The sequence below is a fragment of the Capricornis sumatraensis genome, chromosome 16 (genome assembly GCF_032405125.1).
Source record: "Capricornis sumatraensis isolate serow.1 chromosome 16, serow.2, whole genome shotgun sequence".
NCBI lineage: Eukaryota > Metazoa > Chordata > Mammalia > Artiodactyla > Bovidae > Capricornis > Capricornis sumatraensis.
Genome location: NC_091084.1, coordinates 39,753,853 through 39,764,636, shown reverse-complemented (window position 1 = coordinate 39,764,636; position 10,784 = coordinate 39,753,853). Strand labels below are relative to the sequence as shown.

The window sequence follows — 10,784 nt, the reverse complement described above, 5'->3', positions numbered from 1 at the left end:
AAAGATGCACACTAGATAATGGCAAATGAGTTTATTTTGCATTTAGCTTCAGTTTACTTCAAGGAAAAGAACATTTTCAACATCAACAAGCATGCATACATGCGGGTCTTCCATGCTATTTTTTCTGCAAGTTTTTTTCATTGCAAATTACAAGAAGTAGAGTTCAGCTGCTAACAGGTAGCTAGCATTGTTGCCTTCAAGTTAAATGGGGAAACAGGCTTATAGAGGGTTTGGCCCATGGGGACATGGTAGAGGACACAGTATTTGAACCCAAGTCTATCTCTGAATCCAGACGACATTGTAGGAAATATTCTCAAAGGGTCGGGTCTTTGCCTTTCAAACTCAAAAACTAGAATAATCACAATTATAACTGCAAGGAGCAGTTTTTGTTTGTATGCTTGCTTTTTCTGCACCATGGTGTGGCATGTTGCAGTGTGGGATCTTAAGCATGTGGGATCTTAGTTCCCCAACCAGGGCCCGAACCTTTTCCCCCGGTCGTGGAAGTGTGCAGTCTTAACTACTGGATCACCGGGGAGGTCTGGAACAGTGTTTTAAATGAATAGGATCTATGTTTCCCGGCAGATGATCTCAGTATCACCGGGAGACACTGGAAAACAAATGAACGCAAGTTAGAAGGATTTCAGATATTGATGCTTTCTGTTCTGTATCTAGACACTGGGCTCAGCAACTCTGCTGTGGATATTTTTAAGATACAGGCCAAGAGAGGGTTAGAATGTGGCATGCATGTCTGTAAAACCCAGCCACCAGCTGTGCCATTTGAAGTACTGGCTGGTCATCTTCTTCCTGGAGTTATTTCCCTAGTTGGTTCTGAAGATCCCTGTGGTGCCGGCCAAAGGCTTTGGAGCCACGTTGGTGGACATGATGTTCCTCTTAATCTTGCTCCCAGATTTGCCCAGGAAGCCTGCCATCTTATGGGTCATGCCGGTGGCGATGTCACTGGTTCTCTCCTGGGCAATGATGCTGATTTGTAGGATGGAGAAAAATGAAAAGATCTGTCAGTGAGAGGTTGAGGGCAGGTGCTGCCCCATGGGACCATCAGTGGAAAATTACTACTCTGAGAGGCACCAGTGAACCTTAAATGTTTCTGCTAAATACGATCATCACAGTAGAAAATCCCAGAGCATTAGGGAAAATACTACATCATTCCCTGTAGACATTTCCAGGGGTATCATAAAACAAAGGGGGCTTGGGTTGCTGGTCTTGGAACATAGATCTGTAACAGCCAGTCTTTTCTGTGTAAATTAAAAATCACCCAAGGCTTATGAGATGAGAGAGACACTTATGGTACTATCCCAATCTCAGTTTTGTTTTTTTTTCTAACATATGAGATCAACATGTGGCCAACTCGTGAGTTCCCCAGCCAGGGATCAAACTGGCACCCCCTGCATCAGAAGCACAGACCACCAAGGAAATCCCCCAATCTCGTGCTTAACCATATGTCTTCCTGGTATGCCAATGCAGAAGGTAAGCCATGTTCTGAGAGGGGTACACAGACTTACCCGAAGTCCTCAGTCTCATATTCCAGCTCACTAGCCTTCATCTGCACGTAATATTTCACCATTGTGGCCAGTAGGAAGTACGATTCCTCCTCAGTGAGTGTAGCTGGTTCAAAGCCATTTTTCCAGACTGACCTGGGGAGGAGAAACAAGAGCAACAGGTGCTCTAAGTCCCTGAAAATCCTCATTCTAGGATAAGCAATGAAGTTTCTTGGATTCTGGGACTTCCCCTGCAGATGTGACTAAAGCAGCTCTCAATGGACAGGGTGTAGGGCATTGTTCATCCAAAATTGCTGCTTCACCAGGATTTAGGATCTGATGTGACCTAGAGAAGTGGCTTGGTCCAAGTGGATCATATAAACTTGTGAAAGATGATGGTTAGATTTTCAGGAGTTTTATGAGCTTAGTATAAAATATAGCCATTATTAATTATTTAAATCTGAAAATGGTTTCACTTTAATGTAATTTGAATGAAGGTGAGGAATTAGATAAAATATAAATCAGATTTTATATATCAGATTTAATAACATTTATTGGCAAAGCAATTAGTAAATTAGGATGCAATTCATTGTGCAAATTATGGTTAAACTAGTAACTAGGTTTCCTAAAGATAAAAATGTCTGGTAAAAATCAACAAAAGAATGCTATGAGGTTCACAGTGTATGAAATTTGCAAGGAATATCATGTATCATATGTCTATCTATAAACTGTATGCTATACATCTTCATCTCATAAAAAATTTATGATAAACTTATCTACATGTTTACATTCATACATTACCACCCCCTCATAAGAGCACAGCACAACTGAGAACATAGAATTGTATAATTCCAGGGGCTGTGGGAAGTGACAGGGCTTCTGGTAGGGCTGTCTTACCTGAATGGTGCTGCCTGGAGCATGCCTGCCTGGTGGATGATCAGGATGCTGAGGACCAGGAAGAGGGGGAACTTCGAGAAACCCATTATACCTCTCTGCAAGGAAAGAATGTCACCACCTGTAGCAGGTCTAAATTCCATGAGCCCACAGACCTGGGCTCTGCTCCTGCCTGTGCCTCTTAACTCCCAGTTGTCCTGGTTTCAGTTTGGTCATTTCACTGCCTTTCACCATCATATGCTCAATAGCTAAGTGAACCACTAGATGATCCAGTAAGCCTGTAGAATGCTTGGTTTAGCAAAGAAAGCTGGCAGGAAATTGGGTGAAAAAATGTTGGTCTATAGGTCCCTACCAGCACCTTACACACTCAGGACAGACTGGGAGTACCTGTGACCACCAGTTTCCCGCTTGTATAACCCAGAGCTGTCCTGATGGTGTGGGACTGGAAGGAAGTTCCCAAGGACAAATTTCTGCTGTTGGAATCCCCAAGAAACTAAAGGACCAAATTCCTATGCTCAGCTGTTCACATTGATAAATATGACCAGTAAGAATCAACCTGGAAGTCTCAAATTAGGAAAAAAAATTCCCAGAACCCACAAATGAGGGCTTCTGTTTAACAGCTATCTGTCCCTGTTTCCCACCTGCCTGCACTGTCCTGGATTTGAAACCCATTTCCCTTGGTCCACGAGACATGAGATGTGACCCATGACAGCACTGGCTTCATAAAGATATTCAGGATATCATCAGGATCAGCCTTCAGTGCCCTGGGGAGCTTCAGCATCCCAGACTGACCTAAGTACATGAGCCGCGAGAGAGAGGCTGGAGCCAGCCTGGGCATGAGGAGAGTGAAGAAGGGAGTCTGCAAACTGAGACCATTCAGGGTTACCTGTGGAAGGAGCCTTGCAGAGTAACGCAGTGTGTCGAAGAGACCTGGACAGGAGTGGACAGAGGTGTTGAGACAAGAAGAGATCCGCTAAGAAAAAAGTACTGGAGAGAGAGAGGGAAGCAAGGGGAGAAAGAGAAACAGAATCCCAGCTAAGCAGGAATCTCCGGGCTTACCTGACAGCCGGTACCAGGTGGCTGGGAGCAGAGGAAGGATCAGCAGCAGTAGCTTTGGTGGCAGGCGATGGCACTCTGGCAGAAGTGGCAGAGACACTTGAATGCCTCTGAATCCTCCCAGCGCAAGCAGCTGCTTTTATTTCCGCTGCTCTGGGTCTAGGGGGGTTCCAGGAGCTCCGGGCAACCAATGAGGGGAAGGATGTGAGCCCCAGAAGAATTATGTCACCACTTGCGTCCAGAACATGGAGCATCCAGAAGTACCACCCCACTTGTATTTGCATTGAGGTCATTGATGGCGGGGGTGGGAAGGGGACACAGAGGGGGGTTGGTGAAGACAAATGAAAAACACAGGAAAAGTAAGTTGGAATTTGAGGACAATTTGACGTCACGTTAATTTTACCTGTTCGGTTTCAAGGGTTTTGAGCAGGCACGCGTCCCACTCCATTCCTAGTCCTGTAGAGTAGAATCCAGCATTACAGGGAATCCTGAATCCCCTTGATCTGACCATAGAGCCCTGTCCAAGAGCGCTTCAGGGTTATGCGCAGCAGAGTTGAAGATTCTGTGCCCAAGCAGGGAGTTGGATTCAGGCAGCAGGAAGCGCGCATGGGAGAGCAAGGCGTGTGGAGATAAAGCCGTGGAAGTCCAGGAACTTTGACAGATTTCAGCTCTGTTCCGGCTGTAACTTTGCCAGGTAGTAAGATCGCAGGCTAGAAACTAGTAAAGTCTCAACATACTTATCTCTGAAATGGGAATCATATTCCAGTCTTGAAGGGATGCTATCATTACTAACCATGTACCTGTTCTCCACCCAGTTAGGGATCTAGAAGAGCTTACCAGGGAAGTTCATAGAAGATTCCGTGGGATCACGATACGCTTTCCCAGTCAACACCCTCCGCAGCTACCTGGAGTCATGCTGGGTGGTCCTTCATTGGGTAAGGAGGGGCTGGATGCCCCGCTGAGCCTGAGCAGGGAAGTGCAAGGCTTAGACGCCTCCCAGCTTCCAAGCGGACCTCTAGCCCCACGCCGCCTCCTCCACCATTCATCACCTAATGCTTTCACTCTCCTTCCCCAACCATTTACCCAGCTTCCCGCTGCGGTTTACCAATATGTTCCAGTGACCTGTGATGGTAGCCCTGCACCCTCATCTACTGCAATTCAGTCCTCTGCTAGGAAGCCCGCCAAGCTTGATGGTGCTGAAGAGTCCTGCGGGAGTGTAATCCCGTGCTGGCTTCTGTCTACGCTTACACACTCACCAACTCAGTACTGACTCCAAACATGTGCGCGCTCCCTAACCACAGGCACTCACAAAATGACACTGGTGCACCGGGGCATCCAGGTGATGTTCAGAGTCCGGCAGCAAGCGCGCAGCACACAGGAGCAGAATTATGTCCTGCGTCCATGACTCTCTGGAATAAACATGCTCTGTAAAACCCGATTGCCCAGCACCTCGACCCTCCTACATCCTGGCCAACAGGTATCTGGATCTGTCTGTTGCAGCGACTGCTCTAAGCCTTCCAGGAAGGTCCGAGGTCCTAACTTGTCCTCAGCAGGTAGAACGCAGAGAAAGAAGCTTCTCCCTGTGCACAGGATCGCTGGGTCTGAGTGCACAGCACACAATCCACACAGCCTGTAGAGACCCTCCAGCGCGGCAAGAACTGCAGCGGCATTGCGGAGCGGGGGAGTTGGGGGTGGGGCACAGATACCAGGAGAAATGACTCTAGCTGAAACGAGACATGAGTGACCGAATGACAGGTTCACACCCAGACCTCAGTGTCAAGAAACCTTAGTGTTCCATTCGACACGCCTGCCTCGCGGCACATCTCTTCCCCTTGCAGGTTCGTGGTCTCACGGCTCAGGACATGAACCTCGAATATGCTTTTATCCCAATTTTCTGCTTAAGCCCAGGAGTGGCATCAATTCAAGGGAATAAAATCTTGGGGCGGGGAAACTGGGTATCTGATATCGGCTCTCTTCAGACTGGGCGGCAAGGGACGCGGAGATCGGAGTAACTAGTGGGAAGTGCGCAAGTGCAATGAGGTACAGAGCCGGGAAAGGCAAAATGTACAAACGAAGGGTTCGGGAGGGCGGACCGCATCCTGAAGTCTAGAAGAAGAAATCAGGGGATGAGACAATTTTGGGGTTTAGGGGCTCAAGACCAAATTGGAGACCGCGGCAATGCAGATACTATGTGGCATGTAAGTGGGCTCTGCCAGTTACAGGTAAGAGTGGATTCACTGGAAAAGATCCTGATGCTGGGAAAGATTGAAGGTGGGAGGAGAAGACGATGTAGAGGATGAGATGGTTGGATGTCATCACCAATTCAATGGACATGAGTTTGAGCAAGCTCTGGCTGATAGTGAAGGACTTGGAGGCTTGGCATGCTGCAGTCCATGGGGTCACAAAGAGTTGGACGTGACTGAGGTGACTGAAAAACAGACCAAGGATTAAACTGGGATCTTGGCAATGACAGTGTGGAATCCCAACTAGTGGACTTCTAGGGAATTCACTGCTGAAGTGTTTTTGATTACTGATTTAATCTGTGCTAATTATAGGTATTTTGGATTTTTTTCCTTTTTTTTTGCTTGTTTGTTTTTCCATGTGGTGTGGCTTGTGTGTGTGTGTGTGTGTGTGTGTGCATAGTTGCCCAGTTGTGTCTGACTCTCTGTGGTCCCATGGACTATATAGCCTGTCAAGCTACTCTGCCCATGGAAAATTTCAAGCAAGAATACTGGAGTGGGTTGTTATTCCCTGCATATAAGTTAAATAAGCAGGTGACAATATACAGCCTTGATGTACTCTTTTCCCAGTTTGGAACCAGTCTGTCATTCCATGTCCAGTTCTAACTGTTGCTTACTTAACTTATATGCAGAATATATTATGCGAAGTGCTGGGCTGGGTGAAGCACGGGCTGGATGAAGCACAAGCTGTAATTAAGATTGTCAGGAGAAATACCAATAACCTCAGATATGCAGGTAACACCAACCTTATGGCAGAAAGCGAAGGACTAAAGAGCCTCTTGATGAAAGTGAAAGAGGAGAGTGAAAAAGTTGGCTTAAAACTCAACATTCAGAAAACTAAGATCATGGCATCTGGTCCCATCACTTCATGGCAAGTTGATGGGGAAACAATGGAAACAGTGAGAGACTTTATATTTTTGGGCTCCAAAATCACTACAGATGGTAATTGCAACCATGAGATTAAAAGACCCTTGCTCCTTGGAAGAAAAGCTGTGACCAACCAAGACAGCATAGTAAACAGCGGAGACATTACTTGGCCAACAAAGGTCTGTCTAGTCAAAGCTATGGTTTTTCCAGTAGCCACGTATGGATGTGAGAGTTGGTCTATAAAGAAAGCTGAGCACCGAAGAACTGATGCTTTTGAACTGTGGTGTTGGAGAAGACTCTTGAGAGTCCATTGGATGGCAAGGAGATCAAACCAGTTAATCCTAAAGGAAATCAGTCCTGAATATTCATTGGAAGGACTGATGCTGAAGCTGAAACTCCAATATTTTGGCCATCTGATGTGAAGAACTGACTCCTTTGAAAAGACCCTGATGCTGGCAAAGATTGAAGGTGGAAGGAAAAGGGGATAACAGAGGATGAGATGGTTGGGTGGCATCACCAACTCAATGGACATGAGTTTGAGTAAGCTCTGGGAGTTGGTGATAGACAGGGAAGGCTGGTGTGCTGCAGTCCATGGGGTCACAAAGAGTCAGACATGACTGAGCGACTGAACTGAACTGTTATTTCCTACTCCAGGGGATCTTCCTGACCCAGGGATTGAAGCTGCCTCTCTTGTGTCTCCTGCATTGGCAGGCAGATTCTTTACCATGAGTGCCACCTGTGGCTCAGACATAAAGAATTGGCCTGGCATGCTGGAGACCCAGGATTGATCCCTGGGTCATGAAGATCCCCTGGAGAAAGGAATGGCAACTCATTCCAGTATTCTTGCCTGGAAAATTCCATGGACAGAGGAGCCTGGCAGGCTGTGGTGCATGTGGTCTCACAGTCAGACATGACTGAGCAACTAACACTTACACTTAACTTTTCAGCACCACCTGGGAAGCCCGTGGCATGACTTGCAGGGTCTTAATTCCCCACTCATGCCCTTCACAGCAAAAGTAGTCTTTGCTTTGTGGAGTCTGAACCACTGGACTGCTAGAGAGTTCCCTTGGGTTTTCTATTTCTTCTTGATTTAATTTTGGTAGGTTTTATGTTGCTAGGAATTTGTCCATTTCACCTAGGTTATCCAATTTTTTGGCATGTGGTTTTTCACAATACTATTATTTTTTTAAATTTGTATCGAATTGGTAGTAATGTCCCCCTATCATTTCTGATTAAGTAATATGAGTCTTCTCTTTTTTAATTAGTCTACTAGGTTAAACACTGTCAACTTTGTTAATGTTTTTGAAGAACCAGTTATGGATTCTTTGATTTTTCTCTACTGTTTTTTCTCCTTCTATTTCATTTACCCTGCTCTCTGGTGGCTCTGATAAAGAATCTGCCTGCAAAGTGGGAGACCCTGGGTTGGGAAGATTCCCTGGAGAAAGAAATGGCAACTGACTCTAGTATTCTTGCCTGGGGAATCCCATGGCCAGAGGAGCTTGGTGTTCTACAGCCCATGGAGTCACAGAGTTGGACTCAACTAAGTGAATAACCCTTGCCCTTACAATCTTTATTACTTCCTTTTTTCTGATGTCTTTGCATTAATTTATACTCTGATTTTTAGTTTCTTAGGTTGTTAAGTTAGAATGTTGATTTGAGATCTTTCTTGTTTTTTAATTAAGCATTTGAGGCTATAATTTCCTCTTTTAGTATGTTGTATTCTTCATTTTCATTCATCTATAAATATTTGCTAGCTTCTCTTATGATATCTTCTTTCATATCAAAGCATGATTTCACTTTCAAAAATTTGTGAACTTTTTTTTTTTTTTACATGATGGAATATACAAAAAGGAACAGTTTTTTGCTGGCTGCAGTCTTGATGATGTTGAAGACTTACTGTGGAACCTAATCCTCATGTTTCAAGTCATACTTTTCCACACACATGAGCTCAATATTGTCTCCAAACACATGCCTACTCCTAAACCACAGGCACTAGCAAAATTACACTGGCACACAGAGGGATCCATGTGGTATTCACTATCAGTTGCACCCTGAGCATGCGTATACCTGGATGATTATGACCCACATCAATGAAGCCTGCACTCACTCTCAAGAATAAGCATGCTGTATAATACCCAGTTATGTGGCATCTCCACCCTCCTATCTGCCCAACATGTTTCTGGATCTCTCTGTTTGAACTACTCTAAGCCCTCCTGGAAGGTCTGAGGTCCTGACTTGCTGTCTTTGGTAGGTGGAGTACAGAAAAAAGATGCCTCTCATTATCTTCAAATTAAAAAGGTTACACCTAGGGACTTCCTTAGTGGTTCCAGAGTTTAAAAATCCACCTTGTAATGCAGGGGAGGCAGGTTTGATCCCTGATCAAGGGAACTAAGATCCCATATGCTGTGCAACTATGCTATGCCTGAATGTTGCAACTAGAGAGTCAATGCACTTTAAGAAAAGATTCTGTATGATGCAACCAAGATTTAGCACAGCCAAATAAATGAATATTTAAAAAAATAAGAATAAAAAAAAGGTGACTCCTAAAGGCTTATGCCTTTTATTCTTTAAATTGAAGTACCGTTGATTTACAATACTATATTAGTTTCAGGCATACAGCATAGTGATTCAGTTTTTTTTTTTCCTGATTATATTCCATTATATGTTATTACAGGATATAATTACAGGGTATAATTTCTTGTACTATACAGAAAATCCTGTTTCTTTTCTATTTTATATAGTTTTTATCTGTTACTCCTAATTTGTCCCTCCCTAATTCCCTCTCCTTTTCAGTTACCATAAACTTGTTTTCTATGTACGTTTGCTTGTTTTGTATACAGATTCATTTGTATTATATTTTAGATTTCACATATAAGTGATATCATGTAATGTTTGTCTTTCTCTGACTCTTTTCACTATGCGTGATATTCTTTACAGTCAATTGCCAATGGCAGAATTTCATCCTCTTCTTTTGCTGAGTGATAATCCATTGTATGTATGTGCCACCTCTTCTTAAGTCAGTCATCTGATGGGCACTGGTTGTTTTCATGTCTTGGCTGCTGTAAATAGTGCTGCTCTGAACATGGGGATGCATGTGTCTTTTAAGATTTTTAGCTTGTTTCTGATGGCTTTTCTTTTTTTTTTTTTAATTGAAGTATAGTTGATTTACAAAGTTTTACTAATTTCAGGTGTACAGCAAAGTGATTTAGTTATATATACATATTCTTTCAGATTCTTTTCATTATAGATTATTATAAGATATTGAATATAGTTCTCCATGCCATACAGTAAGTCATTGTTGCTTATCTGTTTTATATATAATAGTATGTATATGTAATTCCCAATGCACAACTTACCCTTCCTCTCCTTCCCCCTTTAGTAAACATAAGTTTGTTTTCTCTGTGAATCTATCTCAGTTTTGTAAATAAGTTTATTTGTATCTTTTTTTAGATCTCACATGTAAGTGATTTCATATGATATTTGTCTTTATCTATGTCTGACTTAGTTCATTGCTGCAAGTGGTATTATTTCATTCTTTGTATAGCTAAGTAATTTTCCACTATATACACATTTTTTAAAGGAACTTATTTTACCCATGTATAGCTGATTTACAATGCTGCATTAATTTCTACTGTACAGCACAGTTCTTCAGTTATATACATATATACATTCTTTGTCATATTTTCTATTTTTTTAAATCACTGGACATTGAATATACTTTCTAGTGCTATACAGTAGAACCTTGTTGTTTATCCATTCTATATATAAGAGTATCTGCTAATCCCAAACTCCCAACCCATCCCTCCCCCTTGACAACCACACATCTATTCTCTATGTCTGTGAGTCTGTTTCTGTTTCATAGATAAGTTCATTTGTGTCATATTTTAGATTCCACATATAAGTGATATCATATGGCATTTGTCTTTTTCTTTCTGACTTCATTTATTGTGATGATTTCTAGGTCCATCCATGTTGCTGCAAATGGCATTAATTCATTCTTTTTTATGGGTCAGTAATATTCCACTGTATATATGTACCACATCTTTATCCATTCATCTGCTGAGGAATATTTAGGTTGTTTTCATGACATTATAAACAGTGCTGCTATTGAACATTGGGGTGTATGCATGTTTCTGAATTATAGTTTTCTCCAGATTATGCCCAGGAGTGCATATGGTATCTCTGGATCATTTGGTATCTCTATTTTAATTTTTTAAGAAACCTACATACT

The 10,784-nt window shown here is 43.0% G+C and overlaps 1 pseudogene; it reads right to left on the bottom strand.

Annotated features, from left to right (window-relative positions):
- Window positions 1-810: 810 nt before the first annotated feature.
- Window positions 811-2,479, bottom strand: LOC138092101 (calcitonin receptor-stimulating peptide 2-like; annotated as a pseudogene).
- Between the last annotated feature and the right edge of the window lie 8,305 nt (window positions 2,480-10,784).